The sequence below is a fragment of the Tachysurus fulvidraco genome, chromosome 1 (assembly GCF_022655615.1).
Source record: "Tachysurus fulvidraco isolate hzauxx_2018 chromosome 1, HZAU_PFXX_2.0, whole genome shotgun sequence".
Lineage (NCBI taxonomy): Eukaryota > Metazoa > Chordata > Actinopteri > Siluriformes > Bagridae > Tachysurus > Tachysurus fulvidraco.
Window position 1 is genome coordinate 11,097,046 of NC_062518.1, and position 14,888 is coordinate 11,111,933.

The window sequence follows — 14,888 nt, forward strand, 5'->3', positions numbered from 1 at the left end:
AATCCTCCTGGTGTACGTAAATTAAACAGTATGTGAGGCATCAAATATGACCCACTCCATGTGTGTGCCCGTGTGGTGCCAGGGAAGGAGGAGAACATTTCAGAAAGGGTTTTCAATGGCATTTGTCTTTCAAGCAGGGGCCTTTAAACCATTTAGACAAAAAGAGAGAAGTGAAACAGGGAAAGGAATGTTCCTGTTCACTTACACACCAAACACACAGCACTGAGGAAAACAGAAGGACAGAGGAAACCAAAACACAAGGACAACACAAGAAACACAAGAGACACACTGCTCTGAAATCAGCAGGAAAAGAGCAGACACGCGTGCACACACACACGCACACACTCTCTCTCTCTCTCTCTCACACAATATTCCATATATTCCCTGGTATTCACATTTAAGGTCATTAAAGTTACAGTCTAAAAATTATAAACCTCTAAAATATTTCAGCCAATTTATGTCACACACACACGCCCAAATGTCATATTTGCATCAAACAATCACTGATAATCTTAAAAAAAAAAAAAAAAAAAAAAAAAAATCATTTTTACACAGTAGGTACAGTTCATATTAACAATTGAAGAAAATCAAAAGTGATTCCATTATCATCAGTCTTTTAAATTAGGCCCTTCCTCCTAAAGCTATATGTAGAAGACAGCTGCTAGTAATGTGGACAATCACACAGATCCATGTTGAACCTAAAGACTGTACCCATTTATCTGGTCATGAGTTAGAGCATAACACTGGTTCAGGAGCATTGTGACAACGTTACACCTTGGTGTGCTGCATGAAGGCACTTTTCACACACGCAATTCCCTTCACAGTTCATTTTTACAGAAAACATCTAAGATTTCTGCTTAAATGAGTGCCTTATGAGCGAGCTTGTAATGGATGTCACTGTCACAAGATGGATTGTTATTGGATATCTTACTTGCCATGGCACCAGTGTAACCTTGGCAACTAGAAGTGAACCAGAGTAAATAAAATCAGGAGGTTAAATCAGGCAGTGTTCTTGACTACATTTGAGCTACAGTGGGGAAGGAAAAAAAAAACAAAACAATGCAAATTTCATTCTGGCAGAACTGATACTCTAAACAGAAAGTGTAAGCATTTGGGGCTTTCAGGGACTTTTGTCAGCGAATACATTTTTTGTTTAGACTGGTTTGAATAAGAGTTACACACAGAGCACAAGACTGAAGTCTGTCCGTATCAAAGAACCCTAGAAAACTTTACATCTGGACTTTACACCAAGTGTTTATTATTGTTGCCTGTGTACAATAGTCATTTACTACCTGAGAGGAAAAAGTGCATTAACAAATGTCACACAAACACACACACCAGTCTGCTACAGTCAAATCTCACATGCACACACACGTTTCGACAATTCTTTTTTTTTTTGCATAAGGGAAAACCCAATTATAAGATCCAATCCTAAACGCTGAACAAGCCTCTTCTGTGGTGCACAGTTCAGTTCTCAATCCTGTTTCCAAGTCTCAGTTAAGCCGCAAGCACTAAAACTACTTCATAGTTAAATCTTGACCACAAAGGAGTAAACAGATCAGCAAATCAGGCTCTCTGAATATATAACTCCACAATGGAAATCAGTAACCGTTACATTTTACACATCAAGATCTTTAGTAAAAACTATGTCCAAAACTATGAACCACAAGGACACTAAAAGGTTACATGTGTTTTTTTATTAATTAAGATAAGACATTGAACACAAACTCAACTCTTTCCAATTCTGGCGAACTTATTATTTTTAAAGTGAATCGCAGGGATTGTTCTCGTGTTATGCAAAGACGGCCAAATTCTAAACGTATCCAGAAAATGGAGTGAACCCCTATCCCCCAGGGCGACGCTCACCGAGTCTAACTCGATCTGTTGCTGTGCTCGGGGTTTGATTTATACGTGACGCAGGTTCTGACAGCGGCAGATAAAACATGCGACTAACGTTAGCTTCACATCGTCAGCAGGCGGTGAAACGGGAAAAAGCTCAGACGTTTATCCAGCCATGAATCATGGGCTTCCAAGGATGATGTGCTGATTATTTTTCTTTGGAATGTGTCCAAGGATTCTGGCAGAATAAACGTTTCAACTTAATTAGAGAACCAGATGTCACCTATTAAAATGTGCTATGCCAGTAAAACCGTTCTTCATTTCATTTGGTCAAAAATAAATAATAAATTAACACATATATCTGTGTCATCTAGTCTGTCTCAAGCTATTTACAGTGTGCAAAAACAAAACAAAAAAAGTTTGTGAGATGAAAAACTGTGGAACTGGATTGTAATTCCCCCCAGAGGCTTTTCCCTGAATATTAGCAGCCTAATCATGTGAATTATTATGCTGCTTATTAGGGTTGTGCCAAATTCCAGTTTCACGGTTTCCATCGCTACTCAAAATCTTTTCATTTACAAAAATAACCAAACAGATACGATACTACTGAACTGTGACAAACCTGAATGTCCTAGTTCAAAGCTTACACAATATCTACAGTCAGACACTTAAACACACACACACACACACAACACTACAGTCAAGAAACAACAACAAAAGCAGCTTTACACAGTTTAGAATTTCTGTAATCGATATATGATTGACCATGTTTGCTTCCCAAATTATTATTAGACAAATGCACATAACCTGGTTGATATGTTTCTGTATAAAATGTTCATAATTATTTCCTGTCATACAGCATTTCATGGAAGTAACCGAATTTATTTGTATGTATTCCCTTCTAAAAGGATCTTAACTACAAAATAACTGCAGCACCATCTAGTTTCAGAACTATTTGGAAATTTTCTTCGACTGCTGCTCTGCTATAGTGCACCTTTCAGCCGCACAAAGTGCCAATAAGTGAAGCAAGCAGTGACAAAGTCGAAACCCTGGTCTTCAATGACCCTGCAACCTCAGCCAGGACTCCATTTCCTGTCTCTGGTTCACACCATAGAACCTAACAAAACAAGCTCCATCTTGAACGTGTCCCTCTTGAGGGACTTAGACACCGACACTTAAACAGAAGACTAAACCACCCCAACACACACAGACACTATACAATTCAACTTTCCTATAAACTAACAATCAGCTCAAATACGAACAACAAAGATCCATCCACAAAATAGTGATAATCAGTGAATTTATTCATCAGACTGCAGCCTGGACCATATCGTCTTCACTGCTCTACTCCAAAAACTGGAAGCAGAAATATGATTAATTAAATTAGGATTTCTTTGTGCTTTACGTGTAATCCAATCCAAAGTTACGTGCATGTGAGACGCGAGGTTTAAACCCAGTGTTTCCATAACGACAAGGATGGTTGAGTCCGGTCAGCACTTTCAGCTTGTAATCATGTTGCTTGAGTTTTAAATTTCCATCACAACAAAACCTCATCTGAGTGCGGGTATTAAGAACGAGAGCTTGTGAGAGTAGTCACTGGCTTGTATTTGAACCGCCTTCTGAAACGAGGATCCTCTCGTTGTTGAAAATAACACGAAATGCACACTAATATAATACCACTACTGCTTTAATATTGCAAACAATATTTAAAGCTTCTTAGACAGGAAATAAAGGACGAGTTACCACATACATTTTGCCCATACTCACCAAATTTCAAATACCAAACCAAACTTATACTGAGCAATATCTACCCCAAGACGTTATTTTTAACAACCGTCCCTAAAATCTACAGACTGTAAATCCTTTTTCTCTAGATTTTTTCGCTCTCTCAAGAGCCAAAGACACACATTCAGATTCCTGGCACAGACCTACCGTTCTTCTAATTTAAACATATTACAAATATTTCCCACCAAACCTTCATTCAGATCACTCCACATTGTTTTTTCTCACGGAAGAGTAAACATGAATGTTTTTATTTAAACATATAGGGTTAATTACGAGTAGGTTACGAAGCTGCGTGAAGGTGTGTGTGGGGCGTATTTCTGATGTTCGGAGAGCTTCAACGTTTTCAGGGATTATAAGAATATGTGCTGGGAATTACAGCAGGTATCTTCTCTGCAGTGCAGTGCACACTTTCAGATCACTGCACCAAGTGAACAGTGTTCCCATCCTCCATCCTGCTCCACCTCACCCAGTCAAATCACTAAACCAGAACAGTTCAAAATCAACCTCCTGAATTAAATTCGTAAATCTGAACTGCTTCAAACCATCACCTAATACAAGCAGCTCACGTTTTTAAAACTCTCTCACACGGACATGCAATAAATCAGCATTCAACAGCTGGAATAAGAAGAAGCTCTATTTCATCACAGCACAGTGTGGAAACCTACAACACCACCACCAAATCTGTGCTGCACTTTTCTATCCAAGCCCAAATCTCTGACACACAAAAAAAGTGTATTTATTGAATAGAAATAATTCAGTTTCCATCCTATAGAACTCACACAGGAACGAGATCTCTTTGAAGCAATAATCTAAACAATAATACAATCCACACGTCCAGTATTTATGTCATATTCAGTGTATGATCTCAAAAGTGCTATATACCTGCTCTACTGTTCCTTCATGTTGTTTTTCTATTTGTTTAACTCCATAAAAACACACTAATCTCTGAGTAGCATCAGATAGCTCAGCTAAAACAACAAAAACGTTTTATTCAGGTTAACCTGTCCTATTTTTAACGACCTTTTCATGCTACTGTACCACAGTTGTTTCATTCATGTGTGTATATATATATATGTATGTGTGTGTGTGTGTGTGTGTGTGTGTGTGTGTGTGTCAAAACAGAAAAAGCACATAAAATGTTCACTTGTGTATACAACTACAATTTATGCTCAGGGAAAAAGAAAAAAAAACAAACAAACACATTAGATCACGTTAGCATCGATGCTAACGCGTCTGTCAGTAACTTTAGCATTTAGCATTAAGTCGTTAAACGCAGCTTGGTCTGCAGCATAAAGGGAAAATCCACCAACAAGAAGTAAAAAAACAGCTTTACTGCTTACCTTCGTCAGAAGTGTGAGCTACATCTACACAATTATACTTGTTATTTCCCCCCGACGCTTGATTTTCCCATTTGAGGCCTTCCTAAATCAGCGGGCTAGAGTTCGAGGGTGTCCGAATGAAACAACACACATCTCAGTCACGGGCTCACGAGAAGCCGCGGTGCACACGAGCGCGCGCGCGCGAGCGAGGGAGCGAGCGCCAGTTAAAAGATAAGCTGAAGTTAATTCCTTGCTTTCGATCCCCACGGAAACGCTTCTCCAACTAGAGCTCCAGCAGACGACTGAGAAGAAAAATCAGGAAATTTCCATGATTATAAAATGCTAGCTGATTATTACGGTAACCACGTATCGATTTAAAGGCTTGATTTGGAGATTTAGGGTAAATAAAATCCGCTTCGAGTCAAAATAATCCCCCCTTAACGTCCGTCTTCTTTACGAAACCGTTTCAAGCGGCCTTTGACTCGCTCGCACTGCTGACGAACAGAGACGCAACCAGTTGAAACCTGACCCGTGATTGGCTGCTGCAGGTGGGCGGTCACTGTATGCGCCAATCATAACGTGGGGCCGTGTTCCAAATTGTCTCCTCAGAGAACATAAAGTGCACTTAATATTCTTCACTAACTGACAGTTTAAACCCTATGTAGGTTAAGTGTATAGGACGTAACGTGCTATTTGAGACGGTGCCAATGAAAGAACGCCATTGTGGCTCGTGCGTGCAAAAACATTTCTGTAGTCAGTGGAATTAGCTGAGCCATAATGGCGTGGTTGGTACCATTTAAACATGTTGCTTACAAAATTGTAAGAAAATAATGTTTTTTTTTTATTTTTATTTTTTTATTATAATTTTTTTTTTAGAAATTATTTTACATATTTCTAATTTGTAGGATCATAATTTAGGATTTATCATAGACGTTATTGTACTAACTCGAAAGGATGGAAATTACAGGACCAGCAGTTGCAATATTTTATGATACAATTCAGAATCCGAATCAGAATCGTTTATTGCCAGGATACTGGGTACGTTTGCACTTACAGGAATTTGTCTTGTTGTGTTGGAGCATAGTAATAATAGAGAAGAAGCTTAATATAAGAAACAAAGGTTATAAATAAATAAATAAATAAATAAAAATGTGTATAAACATTAGGATTTACAAAAAATATATATTAATAATAATAATAATAATAATAATAATAATAATGTATATAAACATTAAGATTTACAAAAAACATAAATTAATAATAATTAATATTTACAAAAAACAAATTAATAATAATAGTAATGTGTATAAACATTAAGATTTACAAAAAACATAATAATAAAAACGGTATAAAACATTATTTACAAAAAACAAATACATTAATAATAATAATAATGTGTATAAACATTAAGATTTACAAAATAACATAAATAATAATAATAATGTTTATAAATATTAATATTTACAAAAACATAAATAATAATAATAATAATGTGTATAAACATTACGATTTACAAAGAAACAAATAAATGAATAATAATAATGTGTATGAACATTGAGATTTACACAAAAAATAAAATAATAATAATAATAATAATAATAATAACAATAATAATGTGTATAAACATTAACAAAAAAAGCAATTGGATGTAAACAAGAATAGAAACATGAATTGTACACTAATGCAGGATGTGCAAAGTGGCCAGTGCCAATATACAGTTAGAAATGTTACATATATTACGACTGAAAGAAAAAGGTAAGTGTACATTAGTGCAGGATATACAATAGTGGACCAGTTGGAGACAAATGAAGGTGCGTTGTAACAGTCAGATTTGTGAACATTAATGTAATGTATCTGAGCAGTGGTGAGGTAGTTTATTAATGTCCAAATCCTGGATGTTGTTGATTAGTCTATTAGAAAGTACATTGTTATTGCGTGTTGTTATTTATTACTGCTGTAATGGCGCCATCTGCTGCACAGTGCAGGACGTACAACCTTAACAAGGAGAATTATATATATATATATATATATATATATACACACACACACACACACACACACACACACACACATATATGTATGTATACATATTTTAATAGTATTTTTAATTGTATGTAATTGTTATAAAGTAGCACCATATGCTGTAAAAGTACAACTTGAGCACGAGAACAGAGCAAAATAATTCTTTTCAGATTTGCAGTTGCTGTCATCCTGGGTTAAAGTGTAAAGCAGAATCAAATGGACTAGATCACTTCTTTTGCATTAACGTAATTATTTACATGCAGATAACAATGTCCAAAATCTGAAGGTCAGTGTGTCAGGGATGCACATGATTTGCCACATCACTGTTTATATCTGCTATATATATACACAGTCGCAGGAAAAAAGTATGTGAACCCCTTGGAATAAACTGGTTTTCTGCAGTAATTTGCCATAAAAAGTCATTAGATCATCATTCAATTTCCAACAATAGACAAACACAATGTGCTTAAGCCGATAACACACAAACAATTTTAATTTCTTGTGAATTTATTGAACACATCCATTAAATTAACATCAGTGCTGGAGAGAAAAGTAAGTGAACCCTTAATAGGAGTTAATATCTGGTTGAGCCTCCTTTAGCAGCAAGGACTTCAAGCAAGCATTTTGGTAGTTCTGGATCAGACCTGCACAATGTTCTGGAGGAATTTTTGACCATTCCTCTTTATAAAACTGCTTTGGCTCAGACACATTTGCAGGATGTCTGGTGTAAACAGCTCTCCTGAGGTCAGTCCACAGCATCTCACACGGGTTAAGGCCTGGGATCTGACCGGGCCACTTTGAAAGATGTATTTTGTTTTTCTGAAGCCAGACTGTGGTGGGTTTATTTCGGTGCTTAGGGTCATTGTCTTGCTGCATCACCCAACTGGCGGATGGCCAGCCTCAGATTATCCTTTAGGATATTTTGGTAAACTTGGGAATCCATCCCCTCGATGGTGGCAAGTGGTCCAGGCCCTGAGGCAGCGAAGCAAGCCCAAATCATGATGTTCCCTCCACCCTACTTCACCATTGGGATGATGTATTGATGTTGGAAAGCTGTGCCCTTTTTGCACCATACGTACTGTTTAGTATTCTTCCCAAACAATTTAACATTTGTTTCATCAGTCCATAAAACATTTTCCCAGTAGCACTGAGGATAGTCAAGATGCTCTTTGGCAAACTTCAGCCGCACATCAATGTTATTTTGGGAGAGCAGCGGCTTTCTCTTTGGTGTTCTGCCATAGACACCCTGTCTGTTCAAAGACTTGCATATGGTAGATTCATGAACAGAGATATTTGCTAGTTTCAGTGATGTCTTCAAATTTGATACTCAAGGGTTCTTCTTTATCTCATTGAGGATTCTGCGTTGTGCTTTAGGGGTCATCTTGGCCCTGCACCCACTTTTAGGAAGAGTAGTATCAAAGTAGCTCTAAACCACACCTTCAAACATATTTCATTAATTTGACCCCAGGTATGCAAGCTCCTCAAATAAATAAGCTTTCATTGACGTAATTGATCTATGGGTTCATTTACATTTTCCTCCAGCTCTGTGAATGCTTAATGGGTTCAATTAAGACACAAAAGATTCAAAGTGTTTGTGTGTTATTGGCTTAAGCACATTGTGTTTGTCTATTGTTGTGAATTAGATGACAATCAGATCTTATTTTATGGCAAATTACTGCAGAAAACCAGTTTATTCCAAGGGGTTCACATACTCTTTCTTGCAACTGTTTATGTATGTACTGTATGTATCAGTGGTGCTTGTTGTACACCACACAGAGACGGTTTTAGTTAGTAAAAAAATATTTTCTTTCATCCATTTATTTTCCGTAAGTAATGAGGGTTCTGGATGGTGGTAGTGGTTTCCAGAGAACATTGGTGTGATGTAGTGTTGGGTTCTACACCACCTTAACCCGAGACAAAGTCAAAACCAAGACCATTCGATTAGATTAAGGGATGTGGAGCCCATCATATGCATACACACATCCACGCTCTCATTCACACTTAGCCTTAGCTAGCATCGTCTTGTTGCTGGGAGGAAACCCATGAGATCATGAGGAAAACGAGAACAAAGATTCCACACAAATCAGGATCAAACCAGCGGCACGGTGCTACTTGCTGCACCACTGGAAAAAAATACTAAAATTTTTTAATTATCCTAAAAAATGAAAAAAATAAATTAAAAGTATGAATTCCGAATACAAACATATCATGGGCTAATGCAAATGCAGTTTTTTGCTTGCTCCCTCTCTTTCATTTTCATTTCAACAAGCTTTACCGGCATGACCATATACTGTACATGCTGCTCACTTTTAGATGACGTATACAGGACTACTTACTTTTTGGTCATTAGCTTTGTTTTGATTTTTGTAGCACCAGGCCTGCCCGATCCATCCTGATGCCCTACTTCTGTTTACCTACTTCACCCGGTGCTGCTCAGACATGGCCCCGCACACTGGTGTAGTCTGTGATACGCAGGTATATGCCGTATACCCACTAGGAAAGGCCAAGGATTTCCGTATACCCACTTAAAAAGCATGAGGATACGTAACAATATCGTTTTGTGACAGAAATTTCATTCATAAATTCACCCCGCTCTGTGTTGCGAACACAGACTGTGGTCGCGATTGCGAATCACTAACGTTTTTGGATTATTGGGGCTTCCGTGGCCTGTGACCTGATCTGACGTCACTTACCAAGGAGGAAAATCAGTTGCTTGACGGTCTTTTTTGGCGCAAATTTGAAATTAACTAACTAACTAACTAACGTAAAAGAAGATATGAAATGAAAGCAGACTCGAACTACACTCTGAGTGTTTTCGGAAGCCTGCGCTTAAAGCTACAGCAGCTTCGGGTGACATTTCACCCACAGCCCGAGTACAAATGTATTTGGAAAGCTTTGTAAACTACCAGTTCATTCAGTTCATAATATTCTGCAATGACAGAGTGTTGGTGATAGAACTGAACAAATGTTTATTGTTCACTCTTAAATGTACATTGAAAATTGACAGCTGATAAAACCGTTGGGTTACTTAACGTAATCCCCGGTTCTTTGATAACAGAGCGATGTGTTTCACTATGGGAATCGCTTTGGGCGTGACCAACTACGGAAGCTCTTATGACACCACGTCTGTCTTTGACAGACAGGTCGACCTGCGACCAGACTCCGCCTTGCCTATATCAGTCAGGTTGACCCCTGTCTACGTCATTAACGAGATTTCTTCCCGTCCAAGTGCAAGGAGGGAAGTGCTGGTGAAACACCTCACTCTGTTATCAAAGAACCGGGGATTATGTAAAGTAACCCAACATTCTTTTTCTAACTTCGCTCCCGGATTGCACCCATATTACTGTTTCCAAACGGATACAGTAGTACCGGCTCCCAGCACTGTGTGTGCTAAGGACAGTTCCTAAACGTCTTGCCTGTAGAATCGCACAAACATATGCGGCGTTGCCCAACTCACCGCCGAGCAAATGTCCAGAACGGAAACTCCTCTGAGTAAAGCCCACGACGTGGCCATACCCCTAGTGGAGTGGGCTCTCAAACCCGTAGGGGGCTGAAGACCCCTGCAACCATAAGCCACAGATATCGCCTCCACAATCCAGTGGGATAGCCGCTGTCGAGATAACGGCTTCCCTGTGTGAGGAGTAGCCCAAGACGCCGTCCTGTCCACATACGCCTGAAGAGCCTGCACCAGGCATAATGCATGAAGTTTCTGCTCCTCCGGAGAAGAAAACGGTGGAGGATGAAAAGCCGCCAGTTCAGTAGACGGGCACCTATATGCCGCCTCCAAAACCTTGGGCACAAAAGCAGGGTTAGGACGAAAAGAAACTTTAGTGAGCCCCGGAGCGAATTGTAAGCAAGACGGGCTAACCGACAGTGCCGTCTAAAGAGAGAGATACTTAAGACTCACCGCCTCTATCGGCTCAAAAGGATGTTGAGACAAGGCTTCTAAGACGATGGGCAGATCCCATAAACGAACCATCCGCCTAAACACCGGCCGTATGCGGCGTGCCCCCTTCATAAAACGACTTATTAAAGGGTGCTGGCCTGCCGACTTGTCACCAAAACCTACATGGCAGGCTGAAATAGCTGCCAGGTACATCTGCTTTATCAAGCAGATCTTGGAGGAAGCATAATATATCCCTAACAGAGCACTGAAAAGGGATAATCACTCTCTGCCCACACCATTCTTCAAAAACACGCCATTTATTGCTATAAAGAGCGCGGGTAGAGGAGGCTCTCGCACTCTGTATAGTATAACTGACGAGGGCAAGCCGACCGCATTCAGATTCCACCTCTCACGGGCCAGGCCCAGAGGGCTAACATGTCCAAATGTCGGGATGGCCAGCACGGGGCTATCAGAATCAATGACAGACACTGCTCCCTCACTCTGGCTAAAGTGGGGGAGATTAAGCTCAGTGGGGGAAATGCATACAGAAGCATGCCCGGCCACCGATGGGCTAAAGCATCCACACCCAACGGTGCATTTGCATCCACCAGACAGAAATACAGAGGGCAATGAGCGTTTTCTTGCAAGGCGAAGAGATCGACGGCAGCCTGACCGTACCTCTGCCATACCTGGCTCACCACCTGAGGATGGAGATTCCAACTCCCTGTAAAGGGGATTTCCCTGAACAGTAAATCTGCCCCTCTGTTCAAGATCCCCGGAACGTGAGTCGCCCGGAGAGACAGAAGCCGTGTGTCGCTCCACACGATCAGCTTCTTCGCCAACCGATGCAGCTGAAGGGAGCGTGTGCCCCCCTGACGGTTGATGTAAGCAACCACTGTGGTGTTGTCCATTTTCACTAAAACATGCCGACCTCTGAGGAAACTCAGAAAATGTTTCAGCCACACCGCCAATAGCTCCAAATAGTTTATATGTTCGTGCATCAGCTGTGGTGGCCACAAGCCGTTCACAGTTCTGCCCATTAGGGTTGCTCCCCAACCCTTTAAGGACGCGTCCATTGTCATAGTTACTCTCGATGACACCGCCCCTAAGGGAATCCCCGATCTGAGCGTCACAGGGCCTCTCCAGTGTCTGAGCGCTTCGACGCACACATGATTGAGCACATACGCAAGCACGTGATCCAGCGCTGAAAATCCCTCATTTTGAGTAGCCCCAAATGCACTACCGCGATCCCCGAAGCCATAAGCCCCAGCATTCGTAAGCACAGCCTGTACGGGACCACTCGTCCCCTCTGAAAACGAGTGAGACATTGTGTGAAAGACGCTATTCTCTCTTCCGTCAATGTGACTTGATACGAAAGGGAGTCCAAGTTGAGCCCTAAATACTCCGTATGTTGAGAGGGCACCAGCCGGCTCTTTATCATATTTATCCTGAAAGCCAGGTCTCAGAGGTGATTCAGGACGATCTCTGCGTCTTTTATGGCTTGCTCCCTTGACGACGAGCATATCAGATAATCGTCTATGTAAGACAATATCCTTATGCCCTTGTCCCTCAACAGGAACAGGGCTGCCTCCACACATTTGGTAAAAACCCTCGGAGCTAACGACAGCCCGAACGGTATATTTTGAAATTCGTATGCTGTGCCCCGGTATGCAAACCTGAGGAATTTCCTGTGAGAGGGATAAATATCTATGTGGAAGTACACGTCTGCCAGATCTATCGTCACAAACCAATCGCTTGGGAGAATCGATCGACACAGCACCTTGTGTGTCAGCATTTTGAATGAATACTTTCTGAGGTGTTTGTTTAATACACGCAGATCCAAAATAGGACGGAGGGCTGCGCCACCTTTCTTTGGAACTACGAAATAACAGGAATAGAAGCCCTGATGGCTTTCCTCCCCGTGTACCACTCTGATTGCCTGCTTGTGCAGAAGGGTTTCGATTTCGGCCGTCAACACACGAGCCAATTCTCCCTCGGCCACCGACATGACCAGCCCGTGCGGGCTCCTGCTGACGGGGAAGCGAGCACTGCCCCCAGCGGTGGGACTGGGGGAGCGCATTTCATGTCTTTGCATTTTCCACGGTTTTTTAAACATATTGCCCTCGGCTGTTTGCCTGGCTGCGATAGTGCAACATTTATTGTCATGTTTCTCGAACCCGGGGAGCATATTGCCCTCAGCTTGTGGCTTGGCTGCGATAATGCATGTTTTATTATCAATTCAACTGTGTGTGTGTGCTTGGTGAACACCGCACATGGCTCTGACCTCCCTCTCTTCACTGAACTGGAGGAGAGCAAACATAATGAGCTCTTATCAAACTCAGAACAGAAGGGCTGAACTCCCGCCTTCTTCTCTTCGCCGGCAGAGAGAGAAGGACCGGGGAAAACCTGTGCATCAGGTCGCACACTTTTTCTTCCTTTCCCCGGGGTGGGGCGGACGGTTCCTAGCCGCCGCGGCCGCAAAAGAATGCTTTCCCCAAGGTCTGGAGCCATCCGGACGCGGTCGCTGACCGACCTGTCCATTGAGAGCAGGTCTCACAGCTCTCGCGGTCATCGGCCACCTTCTCGATGCTGTGGCTGCTGCGAAGCCCTGCCGTGTCGACTGAGAGGGAAACAGAGGAGAAAAGCCTCATCCTCCTGTTTTCTGAGGGTGCTGGTTTCTCTCATTTTCTCGAGAGCAGGCCCGAATAAGCCCTTAGTTGGGTCGTAAGGGGCATCCATCGCCTCCGCTTTCTGAGCGTCGCCCAGGCCTGACAGGTTTAACCACAGCGCTCTCTCACCTGACACGGCCAGGCCCATTACATGGCCGCAGCCCTGAACAGCACCGCATGAGGAGCGCAAAATCACGTCATTCACAACACAGATCCCAGAGTGCCGGGCTCGGTACACCTGAGTCCAACTGCCGCCCCATCTCCTCCAAAATCTCCACTTGATATGCTGACAGTAAAGTCACAGCATTCAGTGAACATACGGACTGCCCCGCATATTTGTACATCATCTGAAAAGTCGTGGCGGTCAAGCAGTCCATCTTACTCGGCAGTGAATACTGAGATGAGGAGGAAACAGATTGTCAATTCGGATGGAGGTTATACGCCACCGAAGGCTCCACTGCTGGGGGCCCGGCCAACCCCAGCTTCTCCATCCCCTGAATCTCCAACATCGAGTGTCCTTTGGTGGGGAGCTTACTCTTAAATGGGCTAGACCAATATCGAGACATCTCCTTCATGCACGCAGGCACGGCAGGCAAGAGCTGTCTCGCTGCCGAGTGGGTCGGCGGCAGCCTTTTCCCATCGTAAAGGTCTCTCACGGCACCTTCGGCAGCTTTGGCGGCTGGCCAGGCTAGGCCCTGCTTCGCCGCGGCTCGTTTGCACACTTCGTGTAGGCTGTTATCAGCCGGGGGTGCCGAATCACTCGTGCTAGGTGGTCTAGACTGTTGGACTGGGAAGGGGGAATTGTCTTCCTCCTCTTCATTGTCCATGTCCAGATCGAGGAGGTCAGAGTTAGCATCGCCATCTGCGTCCTCGTCTCCCAGTTCAACATCCACCTGCGAGCTCTTGCTAGCTCGCGGCATATGGGCCATATCTGTCAAGGCAGTTTCAGACAGGCAAGGGTCCTGCTGGTTAGCCACCGACACTTTCAGCCTCCTTTCCAAGATTTCCACCAACAATGACACACAGTGAGCGCATGTCTGCGGGTCCGCTAACGACGTCTGAGCGTGCTTCAGGCCCATACACACTATGCACATAGGATGAGGGTCCCTGCCCGAGATGGTAGCTCCACGTGATGGACAAGGACAGGATACAGCCTGCTTAGTCTTCGACTCATGCCCTTTGGCGGGGGTAATTGCCGTCGACATAGCGCAGTCTAAAGACTCGTCACAACATGTTAGCCTGTTAGACTTTGGATTAAACCTCCGGTAGGTCCGCCTTGACGCGTAGACCGAAGCAAATTAGATGCTTCCTACCGCTGTAACTAAACACACAGCAGGAGGTAAGAATAGCTCGCCACAACGCAGACGC

General features: G+C 42.5%; 1 protein-coding gene and 1 pseudogene across 1 annotated transcript in view; both read right to left on the minus strand.

Annotated features, from left to right (window-relative positions):
* The window catches only part of ankrd11 (ankyrin repeat domain 11), a 105,167-nt gene extending 99,716 nt beyond the window's left edge, over window positions 1–5,451 (minus strand). The window contains exon 1 of the mRNA XM_027157535.2: window positions 4,965–5,451. The gene's annotated coding sequence lies outside the window, so the exon portion shown is untranslated. The remainder of the gene's footprint in view (window positions 1–4,964) is intronic.
* A 4,917-nt stretch (window positions 5,452–10,368) lies between these two features.
* LOC125145969 lies at window positions 10,369–13,039 on the minus strand (annotated as a pseudogene).
* Between the last annotated feature and the right edge of the window lie 1,849 nt (window positions 13,040–14,888).